The sequence below is a fragment of the Bactrocera dorsalis genome, chromosome 4, assembly GCF_023373825.1.
Source record: "Bactrocera dorsalis isolate Fly_Bdor chromosome 4, ASM2337382v1, whole genome shotgun sequence".
NCBI lineage: Eukaryota > Metazoa > Arthropoda > Insecta > Diptera > Tephritidae > Bactrocera > Bactrocera dorsalis.
The window spans coordinates 57634515-57661252 of NC_064306.1; the positions used below are offsets into that span (position 1 = coordinate 57634515).

At 37.2% G+C, this 26738-nt stretch overlaps 2 protein-coding genes across 2 annotated transcripts in view; one reads left to right on the forward strand and one right to left on the reverse strand.

Annotated features, from left to right (window-relative positions):
• LOC105230740 (protein scalloped) overlaps positions 1–10987 on the reverse strand; it is a 315018-nt gene extending 304031 nt beyond the window's left edge. Inside the window, exon 1 of the mRNA XM_049455643.1 lies at positions 10573–10987. The gene's annotated coding sequence lies outside the window, so the exon portion shown is untranslated. The remainder of the gene's footprint in view (positions 1–10572) is intronic.
• The window catches only part of LOC105225714 (AP-1 complex subunit gamma-1), a 309867-nt gene that overhangs the window by 248907 nt on the left and 34222 nt on the right, over positions 1–26738 (forward strand). The window lies entirely within an intron of this gene.

Consider the following 26738-nt stretch of genomic DNA (forward strand, 5'->3'; position numbering starts at 1 on the left):
AGTACAGCATGCACCCCCGTCAAACCAAAACATTCCCAAAATCCGTTTAGTGGATCCATAAGAGTCATTGGGATCCTCTGCTATCTTTCTTTAACTTTTTCAATATTAACAGAGATAGATGGAACAAAGTTTTTCAATGATACCAAATAAAAGTATTTGTAACTCTCCAAGTTCGTAGCGACGTATAACTAGACGAGCCCTCAAATCGCTTCTGCAATACAGTCATTCACAGCGATTCCGAGAAATCACCACTGTTAATCAGTTTCTTTCCAGAGTAAAAAATTCGCGAACTTAGCAAAAGGCTGCACTAATCTAGGGTAACAAATACTATTGGTTCAGTTTTGACTCATGGTTTATATTGACTAATCCGGGTCAAATTTGATCAGATGGTTGTAGATCTATCTCTATAAAATCCTTTGCATTTTTTTATATTGTGTGGTAAAACAAAGCGCCTTCTATGAGAACCATGTTCCCGTTAAAATATTGTTTTTAATATTCTCTTCTCTACTATCTCTTTCTTCCGTTATCGCTCAAAAGACCATAAGAAAATTCCAAATCGTTTCGTTTTTCCTACAGGGCATGTATGCAAATGCGAATAGCAAAATAGATTCAAGCTTCTTCACTCGACTGAAAGCGCACTCGTAAATCCACAGCAAGCGGCAGCGAGTACCCTTTCCTCCTCCTACACTCTAATTGTTGCTCACGGTTTTCAACTACTTACATAGTCCACGATGTGACTCCTAACTCCGTTACCATTTCACTAGTCTCTAACCTCGCTGCAGCGCATAAACTACTCACTATAACCGTTTTTGCACTCTCACTTCCGCTCCAAATTACACTCACACTCGTCGCACTTCCGTCGCCTACGAGCACGAGAAATTACACATTAACAGCAGCAAATGATGAACGACGACGACGGCTACCAGCAACGAAAATTGAAAGTAGATACCGGGGGCAGGGTGGCAGCGATTGCGTTGCCCAAAAACATCTCGATTTCATGCTCGCTGACAACAATATGTTGCTGGCTGTCTAAGCAGTCCGCCTCCTCCGCACTTACTTTGCTAGAAATCGAAGTTAGGAGCTCAACAAACGCCAGCAACAACAAAACACTCGTTCGCATTGCCAGAAATAACAACCACAACAACAGTTACACGAAAGGACCTGCCATAACTCAACGGCAACACACTCTCGGTCTCGGTCTCGGTGTGCGTACGTCCTTCCGGTTGTACGTACAAACCGCTCGGATCGCCTCACTTTATGCACGATTGCACGCCGGCGCTTGCTGGATAGGGGGGACACGCAAAGCTCTCCCCGAAGAACACCAATAAAAAAGCATTTAAAAATTAATCTAGTGTTTGTGTCACGTTCGCACATATAAATGTGTGCTAAGAGGCAGAACCATGAAGGCGGCGCGGGGCGGCGAGCGGTGGTGAGGCGCCAACGCAAGCAGGACGAAGACTAAGTGGCGGCGCGTGTGCTCCAAAAGGCAAAGCAACAGCAAGCGCCACAACAGCAACAACAACGATGCAGTACACAAGTAGAGAAGCCAGCAAATGAACGAGCGAAAGAACCAACGTGCGCGCCCCGCCTCCTTCGCGCGCGCTACGTGCAGCGCACAAGCGAACAAACGACCGGCTGGCCGACCGAACGTACGGCAGTTACACCGTTCGTCGGTCAGAGGACAGACACTGTGCAAACAGCAAATGGCCCCGAGCGTAGATTTGTGCGGGGGTGGCGATTTGTGAGTAGGTGATAAACGCTATCGTATTTTATAAAGACGTGGCGTTGAAAGGTCCTTTGAGCGGATATCCTCGTGCGCCAACTAACTCGCATATACAAACACAACCAGCCGAACGCGCGCACACAGTTGCTTTCGCTGGCTTATCCTCGGCCGACTGCCATGTTTGATCGCTTGTGTGTGCGCGCTTTACGCAAATACAACAAGAAAGCGCATACATAAATTACCGAAGTGCCGTCGTCAATTTCACTATAATAATATGTTAGCATGGCGGTCGCCAACATTTGCTAAGTACACATTTAAGGGTGTTTATGTGTGCGTGTATGTGGTTTCATCCCATATACAATTGAGTAGAGAGAGACTTACTCGTGCCTTGAGTGAGTTCCAAAAGTTTGAGTAAAAGAGTAGTTAACAAAAATGCGCAAGTTCAAAATTCACGAATTTTTTAAGCAAATTATTTGGGAGATAGTTACTCAAATATGAAATTATTTGACTTATTCATTAGAATTGAGTGAACTCACGTTAAAGTTAACAGTTGGTAATTTTTAAGCAACAATTTTGTACTCATAAATCAAGCACTCAACTCAAATTTGTACTCTCAAACAACAACTCACTCAATAAAAAGTACTCATTCCTTCATAAAATCTTCACGAATTTGATTCGGCGAATATTTACAAATGTTGTCGAAGTGGTTTCTGAATTATAGCCTATATCTTTCCTAATCTAATTTACTATTTTCCGTGATTTGTGACCATTTAAAGTCATTCCTTCGCCCACTTATAACAAATCAAAGCTTAAGAGATAAGTATTCAGGTGACAACCTCTGTAAGAAAACGTTCCACAAAAACTTACTTCGTTGGAAGCACGTAGTAGCTTTAGTTCATATCGTACAATAAGTTCCTTAACCCTTACCGTCAAGATATACAATCAATAGTGTCTCAAAGCAACCTGAATTAAAAAGTTAGGTGAGATTATATTTTGATTTTGACATCGCGCTCAAATGGCAAATTTTCTTATCCGTTGAATTAATAAATTCTGAACTGAACCTCCGCCTCTATTGAATAAATACGGGAAAATACAAAAGGCTACAATGTACTTTGATAGCCAAGTGACATTGCTAGCTTTATGCCACCAAAAATTAGTTTCAGCATGGTCAACAAATGTAAGAAGGCAACAGCACTTGTCAATAATTTGGTTTCCTGGTCATAGAATCAGGAATAAACAGACGGCTTTTCCAAGTCCGAAGTCTCTCTAGACAAATCTAGAGATAATACTGTTCCCTCTTGGAACGATCAAGAAAGAGCTCAATGCATAATTTGAACAAGTAGCACAAAACAGGTAGAAATCTATAACCAAATGCAAGATAGCGAAACCGATATGGCCAAAATATGATAAGACTGGAACTAAGGACTCATTAAAAGTATATTTAGACTTGCAGCTACCGTAGCGTCGCATTGGCCATTATAAACCGGACATACAATTCTTGGCATCCATCTGGTATCAAACCTAAAAATCATAGCATATGGGTTCTTTAAAAGTTCCAAGAAGGTCCGACGTTTTCGAGACAAATTTTGTTCAGGGATGCGCACCATTTCAGTCTCAATGGGACTAGAAGCAACTTGAAGAGATTCAAGAGTTGCCATTTCATCCAGAAAAAACAACGGTCATCGGTACATATTTCTTTAACCGAAATTAAAGCTCGTGATCTCGCCGACATTTAGTTTCAACAAGACGGGTCACTTCCCACTCATCGCATCATTCATGAGTGTAATTTACCAGTTTCCAGTCGAAATGCTTGAGTCATCAAAAATTGGACTCAACGAATGGACCAACTTAGACGTAACCGCGGCCAACATTTGAAAGAATGTTCTATCGAATGATAATAAACATTCTACCTTAAATTTGAAGTTTCTGTGTTTTTTTGTTAAAAAAATAAGAAACCTCGAAATGGATCACCCTTCAGAAGTCACCAACTTTTCAAAGATCTCTTGAGTGTACTTTGCTACTGTACCACCCAGGCAACACAACAATACTTAAACATACATACATAATAATGTATGTTTAGCTCTAAAGTGAGGCATTTCGATCATTAATTTTCATTAAATACGTTAATGTTAATGATTGCCAAAATTCAAGTATTGAAGATCGAGTTCGATGGCACAGATGATTAATTAGTAGCCGAATGTATGCGAGGATCACTTAATCGGTGTTCTGATAAACTTAAAGCTGTACATTCATTTACATTTTGAATTTTATTTTGGAAGAGATGAGGGTATTTTTGCATAGGTAATAGCGATATATGTATTGTCCTGAATATGAAATTACTTGTAAAATAAGATACATACTTTTATTAACATTAAGGTTTTAGTACATCTCTCGGCAACTAATTTTCGAACACAAAAATTAGTTGAACAGAAAAATATAGAATTTCGACAGATATTTAAAAACATTATAAAAACACCACACCACACCACACAACACAACAGACTATCATGTCGACCCGGTTGTTTTGTTGGGCTCGGAGCACTCTCTCTACGGAGAGTACATAGAGAGAAAAATCCGTACATCTAGTATAGACAATGCGCAAAGGACCATAAATCTTCCGCAAAACTTTTCTCTCGAACACTCCTGAGGCCGACTCCTCAGATGATGTCATTGTTAATGATGATGAGTGACTTATAAAGTTTTGGTCCTTATTCGTCGGGAAAGGATTTTACTTTACTTTTTGCCCAATCCAATCCAAAGTAGCATCTGTTGGCAAGAGTGATTCTGCGTTGGATTTCAAGGCTGAACAAACTGATTAGTTGTTTAAGAAAGGACTTCTAGGAAAAATAACTGAAGGGATTCATCTTTGGATTGAAAGAGGAACCACTATGGATTAAATTTAGGACGGAAGAAACACTTAATTCATTTGTAGGAGTGTCTGGAGATCTTAAAGTGTTCGATAGTCAAATTCGGTGAAAAATTTACATGAAGTGGGGACTCTCTAACTAGTCATATGAAAGATTCTTCGGAGGAACTGTTTTATATTTGGAATGGTAAATATTAATAATACAATATGAAACAATAAGTGGAACAAACATAATGGTGAGACCAACAGAGTGCAGCGATTATTAAAAAGGCAGCACTACATAGTCGGAACATATTGTTCAGATCCTACCACCAAAATAATCAAAACAAAGGTCTTTTTATTCGCTTTTATGCTGAAAAAAAGATCATCGCACCTATGAAGGGTGTTATAACTTCGGTGAAGCCAAAGTTAAAATTTTTTCTTTTTTCTTATTTTTACCTTCATAAACTATCAATAAACGGCGCAACTAGTAAACAAATATGGAGATGTCTCCAACACTCCACGAAAAGTGCCAATCAACACAACGCAACAATTTCAATGAATGATGAAGCCACCTCATTGCGAAGCTTATGGAATATCAGCAAATATTAACAACATTGTGTAACTTTACAATTCAGAAGCAATAACAATAACAATTTGCATTGATTGTCATGAAATAGAAGCCAAAGCAACAAGACACACACAGCAAGGAAAGAGGGAGCGAAAAGATTTCTTCCTTTTCTACTAAAATTTTTTATTATACTCCGTTCCAAAGTGGCAACACAATTCCATGAAAGTACGAATGCGAGGTACAAACAAACATACATACATATGCACATACATATGGACACACATACATACACCTAGCACATTCTACGCTTCCACTTTGCGCCACGAATGGCCAAAAGCGTTAAAAAGCGGGTGCAGCTGTTCAACTGAAGCGGGTCTCTTGGCCACAAAGTAGTAGAAGTCACACTTGATGCAAGGCCAGACCGGAAAATAACAAAAACAACAGAGCGCTTAAAGACATCTTTAGAAATCTGCAAGAGTGGCGGCCAAACAACAATAACAACAACAGCGACTGAAACAGCAGATGTTCGCTGTTTTCCAAGAACTATAGCAACAACTACAACTACCAAGCTAGGTGCAACAGCAGCAGCAACAACAATGACAACAAAAGCTCATGAACACTCGTGTGGTGCAAGAAGAAATCTTAGCAATGCTCTTGTCGACCGAAACAGAAAGATATTGATGCATGAGTACTACAACAATAAACGTACGTACAACAATAAAGTCGACAACAATATGTGCTGCTTTATGGATGTGTGTGTGTGTGTGTGCAACTGTGTATTTAGGTAAATGTGATGCTGTGGTGGCTGCTGCCCCTACAGTTGGAAGGTGAATGAATGATGAGCCAACACCTAACAGCAGGAAAGTAGCAACAACAACAACAACAGTTATAACAATGACAACAAATAGTGTTGGCGTTAGTATGTATTTGTTTTTGTGTGTGTATGTATGTATGGATGTGTGTGTTTTATATATGAACTGTTTTATGAGAATGGTGCCCGTTAACTGCTAAAAGGACTTAAGTCGAAAAAAATAAATTTTTGAAACGTTTTAAGGATACTGTATTATCACTGGAGAGGTCATGATCGCGATTAGAAAATATTTTATCTACAAATTATATTTTTCCTCAGTAGAGAATTGAGCCCCAGACTCCCGCCAACGTCAAAATTATTTATAAAGAGAATAATAATAAAATGTGGCAAGGCCTTGATTCTTACCGTTCAGTTTGTATGACAGTTTTATGCTATTGCGGTTCTATAAAGCCGATCCCAACAAATTAGCAGCTACTAGAGGAAGAAAGACTGCGAGAAAAATTTCAGATCGATCCTTTGAATTCTATTGTAATTAGATGCTTCTATAATATATTTTACGAAAAATACAATGTCAAGTCTCGAAAAGTCAGTTAAGATGACTGAAATTTTCTAAATTAATCAAAGTTGACTTAAGCCATTTTAACAAAAAGCTGTAGAATTTCTAACGACTACCAATAAGAAAGCTTCTAATTGTGAAAAATACAACGTCGAGTCTCGAAAAAGTCAGTTCAATAACAATTTCTAACAACTAAAATTTTCCAAATTAATCAAAATCAACTTAATTCATTTTAACAAAAAGCTGCAGAATTCCTAACGGCAACCAATAAAAAAGCTTCTAATAGTAAATAATACAACGTCGAGTCTCGAAAAAAATCAGTTAAAATAACCAAAAATTTCCAAATTAATCAAAGTCGACTTAAGCCATTTTAACAAAAACCTAGAGAATTTCGAATAGCCGTCAATAAGAAAACATCTAATAAGCAAATATTTAGCAATACGAATTTAAAAGTAAATATTTACAAATAATGCCAAAGGTCTGTGACACTTTGCCACATAATGTTGCATGTAAAAATTGTACATTGTAATACAAGTATATGTACATATATAAGAGAATATGCAAAAATTAGACATAAATATGTATGTGCATAAGTATAAGAAAGCAGTTATTAAACTTTGATTAATAGTTGTCAACAACAACAACAATTTTGAAATCAGTCTCTTCTCAAAGCTAAAATCTCAGACTGGTTTTATGTCAGTTTTAATGTTAATGCCACAAATAATCAACAATGACAGCATGAAGAGCAACAATCAAGCATCAACATCAACAGCAACAACAACAATAACAACGGCTTGACAGCAAGATCATTTTCAATTGCAAACAAGCTATAAAATGGATCCAGTTAATCAGAAACTTCTGTTGAATGAAGCTAACAAGTAATACACACTGACACACACACACATATACCAATACACTAAAATACAATAAACAACTCTTACATATTACATTTTATAGCATTGCCACCGACGACCGCACACCGCAGCGCAACATGATCAACGGCAACAATTGTGGCAACAAGACAAAAGCTAATAGCGTTAAAATGCACAAAAAGACGGCAACAAATTCACCTGGCGAACTGATTAATTTTTCTGGTTTTTGAGCATGAAACTTATTACCTAAGGACTCAAAGTTATTCACTCTTATTCACTCAAGGCGCGCATTTTACTCAATGCGCCACAAACCCTAAAGGGGGGTATGGGAAGAGTGCAAAACACCCACTCACTCATCACCACCCACCAGCGCTCTTTCACTCTTTACCACACTCACTCATACGCTCGCGCTCTCGCTCTCTCTTAACCAGTTTATTATTATGATGGCTTAGTGCGCCACCTAGCTCCAAATATGCGCAACTCATCTAACGGCATATTCTACTATACACACAAAATTTCTACTACAAATATTTGTGGAATGTTAGAGAAATGTGCCGGAAAAATGCGCTGAAGAATGCGCGGCGAAAATATCTAAAATATTTCTATAGTATGTATACGCCATAGATATATAGTGCGAGCGAGACAACTATAGTGGCGGCAAGTGTTGTCAGCTGTTGCGCGCTGTGCGAGTGAAATCACTTGTTTTCGCCTCCGGCCGACTATGGCTCCACATGCGTATAAACATAATTACAGGTGTGCATACAACGGTATAAATACCGATTGGATGAATGATTGAGTGCGAGCGAAATGCCATAGACAGTGCAACTACTGCTTGCGTTATTCAGCAAACGTACGACGCAGTGCGCAGCTGCGGCGAAGTGCGGATTTCTTTTGGTTGCATTGTTAGTGCCTGCTGTGGGGGCTGGTGGTCGCGAGTGCGTGAATGTTTGTGCGTTTGTGCCACAGTGACATGGACAAGCAGAAACATGATGTGACTTTTGTTGTTAGTCAAATGCACGCTATGTAAGTATGAGTGTGTATATAAACACACTAGAAAAGTTGCTGACAATTTCTGTGTGAGTGTAAATTTGCTTGGCACAGTGTGAAAATACTTCAATAATGTATGAAAAACAAATAATATGTAAAAAATACTAAAAAAATAAAGAACAAAAATTGTATAAGAAATTAAGGGGTGTCAAAAATTTGGTTTGTTTTATTAAATTTTACAACACCTCTAGAATAGAGTCCTTATTTTTCAGTTGATCCGAGAAATAGTTTTGGAGATACAGCCTTAAGAACTTATGCGCTCGAGGCTAGCTATGCTAAGTGCGCCCTCTTTAAATGTGCTTTTCTCGAAACTGGTTTTTGAAGTCGGTTAGCAAGATTTTTCGAGAACTACTCAACCGATTTTCACGAAATTTTACATACATAGGTCTTTGAGATACAATTCTTAAAGACTTGGACGAAGAATTTTTTCGATTACAACTACTACTTTACTTTAACTAAAACAGGTATTTTTCAGTTTAGATTATTCTGTAAGGAGTTATCCGGGACGCATCTTTTTTCCGAGGGGTCACCGGAAATGGCGTGGCAATGGCCGAGATTTGAATATATTTTTTTCAAAATTTCTTTAATGGTGTATTTTTGTGACAACAAAAAATTCTAATAAAATGTTTCATTTTTTATATGAAAAAAAATGTTGAAAAAATTTGTTTTTTGCTCGAGGAAACCCATGTAACGCCTTAAGATTATGAAGAAATCCTTTCAAATAAAAAAATCTGATACAGGAGCTTGAGGTCGATATTTAAGATTGTATGGCAAGTAATCCGCTACTAGTTCGATATCAGATTTCCCACAAATATGTAGCTTCTGCCGAAAAATTAAAGTCCGCAAAATTTCAGACCATTATCTCAAAAATATGCACTATCTATAGCATTTCGTATACAAGGCTTAGCCGACTGAACTCGCCATGCTTACTACTTACTTTATGTCCGACTTCTGGCAGTCAATTCCCAAAATTTTGTGCGACGGTATTCTTGTCGTTGACTTCTGGGGGATGTAATAAGGGGCATACTTCAAGGGGTATCCCTGCCAACTGAACAAAGAAGATTTCAGTGAGACAAAATGTTAGAAAAAATTTTTTTTTTCGAAATTGTGTGAACTCTTGCACGTTTAGTTGTTCAGAACTTAGCAGAAACGTCCGATAGAATGGCCTAAAGTACCTTCAAGTTAGTATAATCATATGTATAGGTAAAAATAGTCTGAACACCGATCATTGAGAAGCTATGACATGGAAAGGAACTAAAATATGGACAACGGGCAGAGATTTTTATTGATTTTGCACACTAAGTTGAGCTTAACAAGGTGCCTCAAAGTGAAAGTGGAGCTAAATCTCCTCTACAAATTGTGATAATTTTTTCTAAATTCGTTTTTCGAAACCATATAGGTTATCACAGCGTTTACGTCTCATGAGACGCACATTTTATCATTCGTTATCACATTATAGAACTTATTGTGCTTAAAATCCGGGTTCGTTGTGGTTATGTAGACCCGATTGTCGTGGAAACAATAAGCCAAACCGAATCTATAATAGCCTTCACAGGAACGGTAGGAGATTTTATATATGAGTACAGTAGAAAAGTTCTATTACCACATTTTTAAAATGATTTCGTCTCCAAGTATAGACCAAATCAATGTACATACATACATATATACATATATGTATGATAGGGTGCAATTATAAGGTGGGTTTGTTAAGCTTCAAGTGAAAGTTTACTTCCTACATAGCTTATCTTTAAACCCATTCAAAATTCGGCACTTGCCAAAATAATTTAAAAATTAACTGGGAAAAACCTATTAGAGATAAATAAATCGAATAAGCTCAAATCTAAGATAATTTCATTAAAAAATTATGGAAAAAATTATTATTAAAATATTCATATCAAAAGAAAATGATTAAGCCCGGTGTGAAATTATAAAAGGTTCTTCTCATTTTAAGCACAGAAAAATTTGTCCGTCATCATTTTTAAGTTGATAAAGAAATTTTCAATAAAAATAAAAATAAGTTTAAGTATATCTAGATATACTCCGAAATACAGCACGATAAAGGCATAATCTCAACAAAATAATCAGGCTAATACATACTGATTTTCTAAAATTTCAGTTAAATATTCTAATTTCTAATAAGCACTTACCTCAAAAACTTGCTGTAACTCCAGAAACGCCCACAGTGCAAAAAAATGTTGAACTTGTATTGGTTTGTTTATATCAGCGAATAACACTGTATGTGCGTAGCAGACAGAGTTGTTGTTGCACAAATCGAAGAGTCAAAACAAATCATAAAACTGCGGCGAATTCAACAACTGTTGCAAGACTGTTTATGCGAAAAGTGTCAATGAAGAGATAAAAAACGATGCAGAAATAATTCTGTGTATGTGTGTGTGCTAGCGAGTAAGAAAAAATCGAAACGGCACTGAATTGTTGCAACAAAGTTATTGTAATATGCAAGTGTATGGTGCACGCATGAAGGCGGAAAGCAAAGCGTGAACAGCAACTGTAATGACAATAAAAACAAAGCGCTGCTGTTTACAACGTCACTGCGGTGGGATGGGAGGAGTATGCTTTTAAACAATTTATTTTTTAAATTTTTCACTTTATTTTTTATTTTTTTTTTATTTTTAATTAAAAAAAATTTTAATTTAATTTTTTATTATTAATTTTGTATTGTTTTTCTTTCACACAGTAATTTTAATATTTTGTAATTTTTCCCTTAATTTTTTTTTTTTATTTTTAAAATTTTTTAATTTTTGCTTTTAGTTTTTTATTTTTAATTTTTCAAATTTTTTCTTTTTAACATTTTTGTTTTTAATTTTTTTTTGTTTTTCTTTCACACAATAACTTTTAGCAAATAACTTCACTTCACTGTATTCTTTCTCACACTATTGTCACTCGCATACATATATACATACATATGTTTGTATGTCTCTATTCACATTCATATTTTGACATTCTGCTGCTTCTTGGCGCAACTTTTTACTGTTAGCCCCGCTTTTTGCACCATTTCATCACCAACACTTGTCGCCAAAGCCACACAAACACACTGAGTTTAATTTATTTCTAGGAATTGCGAATCACACAAACAACAAACAATGTTTGAGCAGCACACAGCGACTTAACTGGGCTCAATTAATGTAGGCAGCCCAAAGGCGGTTTGCCGGCTAGTTCACTTAACTTCACTGCACCGACACACACGCGCAAACAACCCAACTCTGCTTGCAACTTACGCAAAGTACCCGCACCATAAAATACATAAAATACACTACACCGGCGTGCATGCATTTGTGCAACAATAAATAACTTATATTTAATGCAATGTAATGAACGCGCCGCCCCAACACTTAAAACAAACGAACGAATGAACGAACTCGGCGCCGCTGACAGAGGCGGTCCTCCTCAGCTGTGTGCCGACAGCCGCTCACCGTTTGTTATTATTATTTCACTAGTTATTTCCATGACTGCTTTTTTTTCTGTGTGTGAACACATTTTGTATTTCTTCAAGTTGCACAATAAAATGCGCGCAAATGTACAATCACGAAAGCTGACGAAAACAACGTAGCGCTATGAAATATATTTCGAAAAAATAATATAAAATAAATACGCGAAAAAACACTTGGAATTTTCATTGCCAATTAAAGTACGAACAACACGCCGCGACTCCACTCGTTTCAATGGCCAAGCCAAATGGAAAAACGAAAAATTCTTGCGACCGCAAAACACAAACAAATTCCGAAACGAGGCAAGGAATTCACGAGTACGTCGTACGTCGTCGCGCCGCGATGGAGGCAATAACGCAAGCACCAATAGTCGCTGATACAAACACAAGCATAATCATGCACATACGCACACAAATATAGTTGTGCCAATACACCGAAGTAGCAACAGCAATATTGGTCGTTGACGTCTGTCGACGGCGACGTGTGTTCTTATGTGCGTCGCTGCGACTGCAAGTTCAGCTGTTCGATGTGTCGCGGCGAATTGCATAGCAAGCAGCAATGGCAAGTTTGTTGAGTGGCCGGTAGCGGACAGCAACACCTGATGTTCCGCGCGCAATTTTTTTCTAATTTTTTTCTGACGTTTTACTAAAGTCAAACGAAGGTTGTGGATGAGGTGATGCGGGCGATAGGTGCATGCATGTGAGAAACTGTGCTTACCGCCTACTTGCTACAAGTGTTGCCATTGTTTAGGCGGAGTCATGCAAAAGTGGTTGTTTTTTTAATAAAATTGATGTTTTTTATTTAAAAATATTTTTTTACCGTATATAATTTGATGGAGCATGTAATGTTTATTTAAATTATATACAAAATGTATTTAAAAAAATTAAACTGCGCCAAAGCTATAATAGCCTTCCCACATGCTTTTCTTATAGCACAAAAGGCCATAAAATCTCTCACTTTAGTTTGATCAGTTAGTTTGTATGGCAGATATATGCTATAGTGGTCCGATATCGGCGAGAGAACAATTTTATCATAAATTTTGACAATTTTGATGGTATGCATACTCAGAAAGTTTTGCCAAAGGAGTGCTTTTTGTGTTGTGCACAGTAACTTAAAATATTCTTCTCAACCAAAGAATGGAATTAAATGTTCAAGCGATTATTTTTCACAACTGTAGACATAAATTAACTCAACAACAGTGCATCTATGAACTTAATTCCGTGTTTGGCGATAAAGCTCCATCAAGGATCAGTATTTATCTATGGTATGGTGAATTCAATAGACGTCGTACATCATTTCAAGACGAATTTCGGAAAGTCCTCTAAAATCAGTCATATTTCTGGAAACTATTGATGCTGTTGTCTATAACTGAAATTGCAAGATCGGTTGAGGCGCTCAAAAGGCATGTTTTGGAGATACCTAAAGTGGAGTGGGAAAAGTGTTTCGAAAATTGGTTGAATAGAGAATATTTTGAGAACACTAAAACGATTTTCGATGACTAAAATTTGTTTTTGTTTTCCCATTTCTCAATTAAAAAATGATATATGTAAATATTACAATTTTATTTTGGGCATAAAAATCGACTGGTTGGCAACACTGCTGATGCCCACTTAGTTGCTGCGTGCTAACTGCCACTGCCCACAAACTCCACCTATCAGCGTAGCTTTAATTGCTTTTCTTGTTATTGTATTTTCTCTGCGTCCATTCGTTTTCTGTTTATACCCTTGCAACCTGTTGCTACAGAGTATAGTAGTTTTGTTCACCTAATGGTGGTATGTATTACCTAAAACTAATCGAGGTAGATATAGGATTATATATGTATACATATATAAATGATCAATATGGCTCGAAAAGTTGAAATCCGGGTGACTGTCTGTCTGGCCGTCTGTTCATGCAAGCTGTAACTTGAGTAACACATATTCCATGTAATATATCTTGATGAAACACATATTACTTGGTAAAAAAGTAAGGCGGAGTTCGTAGATGAACGTAATCGGACCACTGCCACGCCCACTAAGGGACAGAGGCAGTAAATTTTACCCCCGGCATGGTATTGGATAGCTTTAGAAGAGCCGTGGTCGAAATTGGACAATGGGCGTGGCACCGCCCTCTTTTAGATTAAATCACATATCTCAGGTCCTGCTCGACCGATTTCAAGATTCCAATGTCACAGTGCGAAACTGCGCGAAATTGGACTACAATCACGCCTACCTCGTTTTCCAGTACAAAAATCACGGCATAAAACTTTGCACGAATAATGCCGAAACTTTTCAAGCCCCTCGGTACCGAATATGTGGATCTCAGCATCTATAGTCGACTTTTGACCGAACATGACGGGCAATGTGTGAGATATACAATTGAAATTCAGAGACAATTTTTTCCTAATAATAATGATAGCAAAAAATGGGTTCCCGTGGGTCAAGACTTGCCTGAGCCCTCATATAATTAATATAAATATTATCGAACTTCCGAGTAAGCTTTTGCTGGATATATCGACCAATATGTAAGTTATCTCAATGAAAACGAAGAAAGTGATTCGATTCCTCTGATTTGGAATTTGTGATCGTTTGATTCGTACAAGTTTCAAAAGTATAGAATCGGTTACACCCGAACTTAGCCCCTCCTTACTTGTTATTTTTGCTTTTGCGTTTACAATTTTTTATTGTTCCTCCAGTCATTTGGCTTTTGTTTTTGTCTACCACATTCTTGTTCTTGGCTCACATCGTCACCGCTGACTGCAACATGGTGCAAGCTTTTCGTGCGCGGCAAAGAATTTCGCAGATACGCGCCGCTGCCTCTGCTTCCCGGATACAGCTGAACAACAAGCGAACGCTCATATCGCTGCATTCACCGTTTGGTATTTCACGTTGTCGTGCACAAATGCGGCAAAACACACACACACGCATACCACCAACAGCAGTGTGCGTTTGGGTATTTTATGTGGCAAGTTCGCCTTCTTGCAGCATTTCAGCAAAGTGCGCGCAGAAAAAATTCGCTTACTTGCGCGCTTGTTAGCTGGTTGGCTGTTGTGGCATCTGTGGAATGGCACAAAGGAATCCCAGCGATGTGGCGCTGATGCAGCAACCGCATGCAAGCGGCAAGAATCGACATGTTGCAGTCGCAAGCGCGAAGGCAGTGGCAACAGTGTTGCATGCAATTCAATCGAATCGGACTCAGTCTGCCGGCGCGAAGCGGTTAAGTGTGAGCGAGCGCTGCTGGTCTAGTGAAGGTAACGAACGTCATCATCTTGGCCAATGAATGGAATTGCTGTGCCATCAGTGAAAAAGAGACTGGTGCGGAGTGGAGTGGTGCTGTCTGTGCGTTTGGCTAGCGGTTGTCGCCATCTATGGTCAAACCAACACATGCGGTGCGGCGCGTCGACAGCGATATTCGACACTCGTTGGCTGAGACCTGAGAACGTGCAACGGGTACTAAAAGGCGAACCAGTTCGACGGTGCAACAAAACATGGTGCAGTCATATTTATCCTATTCTTCTATATTTTTGCATTGACTTTTTGTTTTTTAATTGTATTACTTTTGTTTTTTTATTGTTGGTACTTCAAAATAGTGCAAACAACACAAAAACTAGTCTCATTGAGCAAACAACAACAATAAGCAGTTAAATAAAGCGCAACGCAGTCGAATTGCCACTTCGAGGGGCCGCTAGTTGGACGCAAAAGTGCCCGCATATCGATGCATACATACATACGTACGTCTGGTCGCATATACGCAATTGTTTGCTCGCGGAGAATGCGGGACTTCAAGTGCCGAGCCACAGTCACGCATGGCCCCCAACTGAAATTGAAAAAACTCAAGGCAAGGCACAAACACTAACATCTTGGCGATCGTGCGAACTTTCTGAAGGGCGAAGGGCACCCCTCACACTTAAATGTAGATAAATGTAAGTAGATGCGTTATTTTTTAAATACTCATTCATAATAACCCTGCAAGAAAATTAACGACTTCCTGATCGCTTTGGCGGTCGCAGAGAAGGAGAAAGAAAAGGGGAAGAAACCCCTCGTCCAGTAATTTCATGAAATAGATACACTTAAAATATGACTTCAAACCAGTAGGGCCTTCAATTCTTCGGTTAAAGGTCAGAAAAAGCTTATCTTAACAGGTAAGATAAGATAAGATTAAGAGATGAGGATTGCACCGCGGCCTTAGGTCTATTGTGGCCTCTCCTAAGGCACAACGACCCACCGAGGGCCAGCATATTGATAAATTCCAATATACTGCAAGATGCTAGTGAGGCGATATGATCTCAATTTCGAAACATGGATCCCAGGGCCTTTATCCGAACCAGTAGGTCGTCCACGGCAAGACTCCATAACAGGGGGGATAGAAATTCACCCTGTGGACCGTGCCGAGACGAATCCTAGTATCTCCTACTGTGGTTTCAGTTATTCTTGTGCGTAGTACCGCCTCTATCAATCTGCGCACCATATTCCTCTTCTTCTTCAGTGCACTGTCTACGCTCTTGTCAGACGTGTTGTCAAAATCATATTCGATATCTAGGAAGACGCGAAACATTCCTTCCCTTTCTTCCAGCGAGATCTGTATCTCGAAGTTAACTGGTACAGAGCAGCATTAGCTGATCTGCCTGCTCTGTAAGCATGCTGGTTCACATGCAGGGGTCAGAACGATGTCACCAAAGATGCCTTTTATGAGCGCTTGAAGCATACCTATGAGAGCTGCCCCCGTCACGATGTCAAAACCGTGCTCGGTGACTTTAACGCTAGGGTGGACAAGGAAGGTATATTTGCCACAACAATCAGTAAATGCCTCCACGAGGAAGTATCCCTAAATGGGTTGAGGCTTATCGACTTTGCCGGAGCCCGAAATATAGTTATCTGTAGTACAGGATTTCAACATAAGAAATTCATCAAGCTACCGGGCTGTCTCCGGATCGAAAAACCACCAACCAGATCGATCATGTTGTGATAAACGGAAGACACGCCTCCAGTGTTTTAGACGTGCGTACGCTCCGAGGTCCCAATATCGACTCGGACCTCTATCTTTTTGCAGCCAAGACTCGCACCCACCACTGTGCAGCAAAAAATGCACTACAACAAACTTAAGGAAGGTTCGACGTTGAGAAACTGCAATCACAAGAGACAGCCGAACGATTCTCCCGAGTATAGAGTGCGCACCTGCTCTCTGAGAGCACTCATCAACAACTCGGTGTGAGAGAACTGTGGGCACTAGCTCGGTAAATTCAGCCTCTACGAGAAAACATCCCCAAATGAGTTGAGGCTGATCGACTTCCCAAGGGCCCGATATAGTTATGTGTAGTACTAGATTCCGGCATAAGAAAATTCATCAAGCTACCTGGCTATCTCCGGATCGAAAGCATTCTGCATTACTGTAAAAAAATTGTCCTTCACTCTAGGTAATATTTAGGATCAACCTAATGTATGAAAATCTTGCCACAAATAATCAAAACTGTGCAATTTAACATATACATACTCATACACATGTACACTTATATTTATATACATACATACGTATATGTAGATATGTATATACACTTAAAACACAATCTTAACTAAAGTATTTAAGATATTTTCTTGTATTCGCTTGAGAGCTTCCTTCTCCAGCCCGAAATGCGCACAATTCCAAAACAAACAGAACAATTCAATCCGATCGCAATCCCAGTTTAAGATCCCCTCAATTTACAAATACAACCACACATATTTTATATTTATATAAATACATACATACAATCTTGCACTGGGAGCATAAAAGAGAGTAGCGGAATTTCGAAATGAAAACGCTCAGCAATTCAGAGAATTTCAGCACAGAAAACAAGAAGGGGAGCTATTTGCGAAATCCAAGTAAAAACCACAACAAAAAGTCTGCAGATTACGAAAACAAAAACAAAAGACAACCCGACAACATTAAAGAATAAGCAACAAAAGGCAAATACACTCGCTTAACAGAGGTCAACGAAGCGCGGGGACATCAACACAAACACACACGAACATACATGCAGTCGTCATGCGCGCCATTGTCGGCTTTTCGGGGCCGCAACAAAGTTATCGCAAACCATGTGGACGCAAACATAACAGTCATTGCCGTAACAGACGCGGCAGCATCAATGGGTCTCGGCCGTCGCGATGGAAGAGATCCAATAAGTATGTGCATATGTGTGTGTGTTCGGATGCGCCAGCAATGATTAGGAAAATAGCAAAATATTGTATGTATGTATGTATGTCCGCCTTCCGAAACATACATACACACGAAACAGATGATGCGAACGGATCGCTGGAGTTCCACAGATGATTCGAATAATTTAATTGGAAGCCAAGATCGAAAGCACAGAAAGAGCTGCAGAAAAGAAGCAAAACAATGCTCACTTATCAGCAGCATTCTGCAAACGTTGACATGAACGCAGACAGATTGTGTGGTTATACGCACTTGCTGGGGAGACTCATATACCTACATACGAGTATATGTATATGTATGTACATACATGTTTTTGTAAGCACATATGTATGTATGTATATAATATTATATATAGGAAATGAGTGGAGACATTGTGAATTCAGAGCGCTGGTGTTCCAATGTATTGTATTGGATCTAGAGCGTGACGGATACAAGGAATTGAGTTCTCTCCTCTCTCTTCTTCCTCTTGATTCTAAAAGCACGGTTCTGATTTTGTCTACATCATGTCAGCTGTTACTTTTTGTGATTTTTTGGTGTGCTTCTGCTAGAGAAGCCAATTTCTCTTCCGCTTGGTCTTTGAAATGATCAATTTATTCAATCGTGTGGTACATATCGATGAAGAAAATTACATTTGTGTTTAATCCTAAGAATAAAAAATGGCGCTCTTACTCACCTTATCCAACTTGGCTTTTAATAGTCTGTGTTCTCTTAATATCAGCAAAATTAATAAATTATATAATTTAAATGACGTAATCCTGTATTAGGTTAGGGAAGTCTAGTTAGCCAATGAGCCACACATAGACCATTTTTGATTTTTTGTAATACCAGATGGAGAGAGGATGTCTGTACTTGACGCGAATTTCAACAAACTCAAACAGTTCACAAGAGATGCTCCATTATTTCCCAGGTGCCTTGCTCTAGAGTCATTTGCTGCATTTCTCTTGATCTGCCAGCCCCATTCTACGGGCGTGTATTGTCACAAGACATTGTATTCCAATCACAATCCAACAGTCTGTTCTAGCAAGTGCCAATAGGAATTTTGTGTACTTCCGATCTACTGTTTTGCACATGACTTTTGCAGTTTTGCACCCATACACCATTCTTGGCAACCTGATCCAATATTTCATGCCTCTGTAACCTGGCACCCAGTAGAAGTGAAGTTGTTTGCTTCTGGCAAACGTTTCCTTTGCTAGCCTGCTTCCCAAGACACTTATGACCGCTATGCGATACGAGATTACTACCTCGATTGCTGCGTGGCTGTCTACGCAGATGATGACTCTTGAATCGCCTGCAGGTACAGGTGCAATAGAGGCCAGCCATACTGCAGTGGTCTGGCAACGTATTTTTCAGGGAAGAGGGCCTATAGGTGGAAGGTTTAGTACCAGTTCAAGAGCCGCCGATCCTCTGACTCTTTCCATTGGCTTCGGGTAAATGAATTTCCGTACGCCTGTTCATCATACTAGCTTGGTTATCAAGTACCGGCAATGCGCCTTTAACCTATTACAAATCTGCTTAGGTGCTTTATGTCTAGTTCCGCTATTTTACCTGAATGTCCTGAAGTAAGAGATCCGTCATGTTTTAGCCTTGCGTGGTAGAGGTTTTGGGTGGACCTCGAACCCGATCAAGGTGGAAAAGGTGTCCCTTCCACCTGACTAATTTCAAAAATCATGTATTATTTGCGCCGCTGATCACCGCATTGTTTTGATCTCTGTGTTTTTAAGCACCGTGCTGTAAGACCGTCACAAAAAAACACAGAAATTGATCGCTGAATGAATAGACTTTACTAAATGTCTATAGACCTTTGCTCGTTTTTGCAAAAGACTCAGGCCTTTTGGTACAAGTCTAGCCCTGACACGCTGCATATCCAAAAGATTAATCAAAATATAGTAGGACAATACATAAAAGATGGCAACACCATGATTTTCAAAACTGTTTCTTTATCTTTTTTGATGATATCGTCATTAGATGAATGTACAACTCACATGAGGCATTGACCAAATTGCATCATTGTTTGTAATATGTACAAATACTTGTAGCCGTGATTGTCCAAGGACTTTAAATAAAATAATTTTTTTTAATAAATTAAAACTCCCACGCTCTTACTTGATAGACTGTATGTAGATACAAAACCCCTTTTTTCCGTATAGGCAAGATTATTTTCGGAAGGTTTTAATACAGAGGTTCTCTACTCAAGACACCGTTTGCGGTTACAAATTCAGTGAGAGAAAACGAAAACAATTTAACGTAGATCTCGAAGACCATGCACACATTTCATAAATTTTTTATTTATGGCATATAAAAGGTGGTCCATTTCGAGGCTCCCTACTTTTTTAAAGAAAAACAGAAACTTCAAATTTATTAGGGAATCTTTATTATCATTCCAAAGATTGTTCTTTGGCATTTATTATTTAAAATGATCTCTTTCAAATGTTGGTTGCGGCCACGTCTCAGATGGTCCATCCGTTGAACTCAATTTTCAATGACTCGTTTGAGTATTTCGACTAGTAACTGGCGGATGGCATGCGTGATGTTTTGCTTCAAGGCCTGAATCAAACCGGGGTTGTCCAAATAGACTTTAAACTTTACATATCCTCACAGGAAAAAGTCTAACGGTGTGATATCATACATCTGAGTAGCCAATCGACCGGCCAAAATGGAAGAAATTAACTGCTCACCGAAGTGTTCTCTCAATATATCCATTCATGTGTGGGAAGTGACGCAGTCTTGAAACCAAATCTCGCCGAGATCACGAGCTTCAATTTCAGTCATCCAATAGTCGGTTATCATGGCGCGATAACGATCGCCATTGACGGTTACGTTCTCAAAGGCATCATTTTTGAAGAAATATAGACCGACACCGGCTCACAAACTACTCAAAATCGCTGTTTTTTCCGGCTGAAATGGCAGCTCTTGTATCTCTTCAGGTTATTCTTCGTCCCAAATGCGTCAAATTTTCTTGTTTACATACCCATGGAGCCAGAAGTTGGCCTCATCGCTGAACAAAATGTTGTACACTTTTAATTTAACATCTACGTCAGTCGGAGTTGCTGCAAACGGCGCCGAATCTAGTCTTTATTGTCATCCTGTACACTCTCAGCTACAGCTGCTATATTTTCTTCACTGCGTGCTGGACGTGGTGTATTTGATCGAATCTAATAATGAATGCTGGGTCTCCAGATGGGCGATGGTGTTGCGAATAGTACGCTCAGTAGGCCGATTATGTTCACCATAAGTTGAGCGGAGCGCGTGGAACAAATTCTCTACCCGAAGTGGATTTCCGTAATAAAGTTGAACGATTTGTAAACGTTATTTAGGCGTAAGTCTTTCCATGATGAAATGCCAAGCTGAACAAAAATAACATGAAAGCTTGCCAAAACTCACGCGGGATCTGTCATAAATATTCTATTGAAACTGTCTGTAATACTTAGTCCAAGTAATAAACAATTTAATTATATAGTAAATTTCTTTTATTTATTTATTATTGCATAATAATAGTTTATTGAATTGAATGGAAATAAATTGCATTGATTATATTTTTAGGGATAAGGGAAGAAAACATTCCTTTAACAATTTTTTGTTTGGTTTTACGTATAAATATATTCACTGCGACTGTTATTATCTTATATTATGTGCACTTTTTTACAAATATTTGGTCGCAGATTTTAAAAAATAAATTATTTTCTGGAATTTTAATACATTCCTCTTGATATTTTAAAGAGAATGTGATGTCTTAAGTGCATTAGTTTTTGAGTCAACAAGTAAATGATAATTTATTTATAATAATTTTTTGTTACAATAGATTAAATAATATATTACACAAACTAATAAAAACTGTTCAGCATGCATTTTTTCATTAACTACATTAATTCTGTTCAACAAGTTTCAAATTAGAATTTTTTAACAAAAAAATTAAATCGCAGTTATATAAAACCTTATTTTTTGCTGTTCGAATTTTTTAACAAATTTCAAAATCTGCGCTGAACTGAAACTATTTGTCGTGCAATTTTTATTTTCCATTTTTGATAGTTTTTTTTCATCATTTTTTTTAATTTGCAATTTCAATATTTTAGTTTAACGGTTGCTTATTATATTTTACCTACTTCACCTTACCGACAAATGTTAAATAATTTATAAATAATTTCTACTTCAAAATCTATTTATTTTGTTGTTTTGTTATTATTTTTTAATCAATAATGCGCTTAACTACTTGGAATTACTTGTTATATGTTATATGTATAATATATTCCTTAATAACTTTTTTCTATTGTAAACTTTCGATTATGTTTTCACGCCCATTTTGGGCTTAATAGCTCCCTTAATAACAAGCATACAAGTGTTATACGCCGATCTACGCAAAAAAAAAAATACAATTTCCCTACAAATGTTGCGAAATATTCTGATTGTATAATAGAGCATAAATTTCTAGTGCTAATTGTCAGCTCCTTCGTGGTTGCCATTACTTTGGAATTACTGAGAAAGTGAGAAAGTAAGTTCTAAGATTGAAATATGAATGTGTATTGAGTTTTTTTTATAGTTTTTCATATATACTCGACTTAAACTCCAATCCAGCTCAGTCTATTGTTAAGCAAATTGATGTATTGAAAATAGAAACGAAGAGCATAATACTTTTTCCAAGCTAATAAATGAAAAATCCAAGAAAAGACTTTATAGTTCTCTACACATCTCAAATTTCGTATCATCTCAAAACTATAAAATCTGTGATTATTTTTTCAAGTGCCTTTAACATCCATAACATTGAAGAAAGCAGTCATCTTCGATTCACCATTTCTCTCTTCACTCGCTATGTTTGTGTCTGCTCTCTTGTCAAAAAGTACGAGAGCGGTGATGTACCATAGTTACCGCATTAAAGTGGTACAATATCAAGCTTTTTGTAACGAGTTTTTCAATCAGAACCCTACAAAATAAAACCAAAACGGTTTGGGATATCAAGGGAATTTTTATTAAGTAAGGAACTCGATTTATTTTTCATGACCACCACGGGCATGCTTGGACTTAACCCAATTTTCGACCCTTTTCAAGCATAAATCGACCGATACTGCCTCAATTTTACGTTCGATATTCGTAGGAAGTTCATCAATCGTCGCTGGCTTGTTGGTATAGGCCATAGTCTTGACGTAGCCCCACAGGAGATAGTCTAACGGCGGCAAATCGCACGACCGAGGCGGCCAATTGACTGGGCCATTTCCTGAGATAACACGTTCAGCAAACTTGGTTTTCAATGAATCGGTTGTGATATTCGCTGTACCACATCCGCATCAAACCGTAATTTTTTCGGATGTAATGGAGACTCATGCAGTACTTGTGAATGGCTGGCTGATCAATAACGCATATTTTGCTTATTGACGAAGCCTATCAGCTAGAAATGAGCCTCATCGCTGAAGATGATTTTTCGAATGATTTTGGAGTTGTTTCTCAGCCCAATTTACGAACATACGACGATTCTGATGGTCAAGTGGCTTCAGTTCTTGCGTAAATTTGATCTTGTAAGGATGTATGTATGTAGATCAAGATCTTTTCGCAAAATTCGCCTGAACGACGTCACAGAGATGCCCAACGCTTGAGAACGACGTGTGAGAGGCTGATTTGAGTCTTCCTGAATTGATGCGGTAGCGGCAGCAATATTTTCGACACTGCGGGCACTTCTTTGTCTCACTAGCATGTGAACATTTTGTACTGTGCCTGCGAATTCAAATTTTTCCACTAGACGCTCAGTTATTGATCTGACAGGACGATTATGACGACCATAAATTGGACGTAGCGCTCATAAAGTTGGGGCCACTGAGTCCGAATTTCGGTAGTAAATTTTAATATTTTCGACTCGCTGTTGGATCGTATATCTTTCCATGATGGAATGGCAAACCTTACTGAAGACAAATATCAAAAGAGCGGGAAAAAAATATGGCGTTATTTGCTGAAAATATCGGTTTACTTTCATAGCTATTGAAAAGCCCGATATTTATACCAGTTTGTTCGATTCAGCATTATTGAAAAAATTAGCGAGAACTGAATTTGGTCGCTACTAAAATAACTCAAACATATTTCTTAAATCTTATTGCTGTGATTAACAAATTTCACTTGAAAGTTGCTCCAACTTATTCAAAAACTCTACGAAATATATTTAGTTATGTATTTGCTGTTGTTGTAACTATTTTTTTTTCTTAATTACAGTTGCCAAACAACTATGGTATATTTCAATTATACGTATTTTCGTTTACAGACCTTTTACGATATGTGGCTTTAAGTTTAATATTTTTAAGTGAAACTTTATATTTTCGAAAAAAAAGTGTTCAGAAAAAATATTAATATTTTTTAACTTTATATTTAAAAAAAAAAAAATTTTAAGGAAGAAATTACTAATTTTTAATTTTGTATTTGCGAAAATGAAAATCTGTTTTGGAGAAAAAATACTGTTATTTAATTTTTCGTGTGTGGTTTGGATTTTGAAATATTTTTTTTTTTATTTATTATTATAATTTTTTTATTATTACTGTAATTTTTTATTATTATTATCATTTTTTATTTATTTAATTTTTTTTCTTATTTATGTATTATTATTATCATTCTAATAATACTATAATAATATCCATTATTATTATTTTTAAATTGTAATTACTATTTCCATTAATTTTTTTATTAATAAATATCTATCAAACTAGTACTATTTGCGCTAAAACTATTTTAATTGCAATTTTAACTGACTTAACCATTATTGAATTTTTATATTTCTATTTGTGAGTTGCTAGAGAGTTGTACTGCAAAATTATTAATAGTTTATCGAACATAAGAGTTTAGTCTGTGATTCTGGCAAAGTTTCTCGTTAATATAGCTAATAAAATGGTATCAAAGTTTAGAGTATAATAGCAAAATTGTTCTCAAGTAGTAAATATGCAAATATATTTTAATTATTAGTTCCGATTTATGTGGAACAGGTGTATATTTTCAAATATGTACAGACGAAAGTTTTCTTTATTATTGTGTAGAGTGTAGAATATCTAGACTTTAACTACTAAATATTGACTAAAATGGCGCAAAAATTTATCAAATGCATTAAAATATCTATATATGAGAAGGAGGAAATATATGAAGAAAATTATGGTGGATTATTATGGAGAGGACAAATTTTGTCAGGAAATTAGAGACTCAAATTTTCAACTAGCTCTTCTTTCCGAAAAACCCCATAAAACATTATGGCTTTTTTTCTAATTAGAGAGCTTGCTGATGACCGATATTTTGTCCAAAACTGAAAGACTCAAATTCTCAGCTAACTTTTCTTGCTAAGAAAATCCATGAAGCATTACGGCACATGGCTCTTTTCTGGTTAGAGAGGAGAGTGATGACCGATATTTGTGAAACATCTAATTAAGTATATGTTCTATGAATGGTTTAGTAGAAAAAGTTGACACCGAAAACTGTTGAGCTACCCCGCATTTTTAAAGCGATATGTTTTGAATCCCCTTTATTTACCTTACAAAAAATTTCAAAACTCAAGTTCTTTTAAAAAATATTGAGAAATAGAGATCATTATATAATCTACTTGGATAAAAATGATCTGGTCATTCTAGTAATTAGTGTGTATCTACAGTTTGCCGAAATCTGCGACATGATCTAGTAACTTTAGTGATAAGAGTATATCTGTATTTTGTCAAGATCTGTGAACATAAAAATGATGGTAATGAAATATCGAGATCTCTGAAAAAATACAGGTTCAGCTTAAAACATCTCAAATAAAAGCCGAAAGAAACTATTTCGTCTTACTTTTGTAAAGCTTTAATTTGTCCTTTGCAGACATACTATAAGCCGTATACGATTTACTAGTTAATGTTCGGCATGTTTGAGATCTGTTCTCTTTTAAAATGAATACGGAACCAACAAAAATTAAAGCGAAAGCCTCCCTTTCCCATAATAGTCGGGTCTATGTAACCAGAACGGACCGTGATTATTCATCTGGTAAAGAACTCTCAACTCGGCACAGTTCTGCCGCTAAAACAACAAAGCAAAAGCTTCTTTTAACTATTCCTCAACTCTTTAATAATGTTACGTTTTAGTGCGATTCGGTACTTCTCTGACAAAACTTCTGACAAAATCTAGAAACTAAGCGCAACAAACGGAGTATTGAGTTTCTCTCTCAAATATTTCATAAGGCAATTAGCAAATTTTCTATTTAATTCTAAATTATTATATTTTATTGCTTCAAAAGAGCTTAATATTTCAATGACTGCTGAACTTTTGGGATCATGTGCTCAGTAGTTTCTGAAGACGTTTTATTGTAGCAAACTGTAGGTCTAATGCTCGAGAACTTTTTCTGAACTTTAGATTTTTCTGCAATCACTTTAATCTTATTTCCATAAGATCTTGTTGAACTAATCTTATTACTGTCTAGAAACGTTTAAAGGCATCCAACATCTCACATATGTAAGTCCACAAATATAATCTGAATTTTTTTTTGGGAAATGTTTAATAGGGGTTTCTAGGATTGTCATCGCGAGGGACAGCAACGAATGGAATTTTTAGATAATGTTATAATTGTGAGCATACAAATATTCGAATTTATTTGATATATACGAGATTCAGAAAGTATGCAGAACATATGAAAAGAAACTAGGAATTTTTTTTTTGAATTTTTCCTATCACAAAAACAACAATAAAACGAAAGTAGGGCTAGGAGTTAATTACAAAAA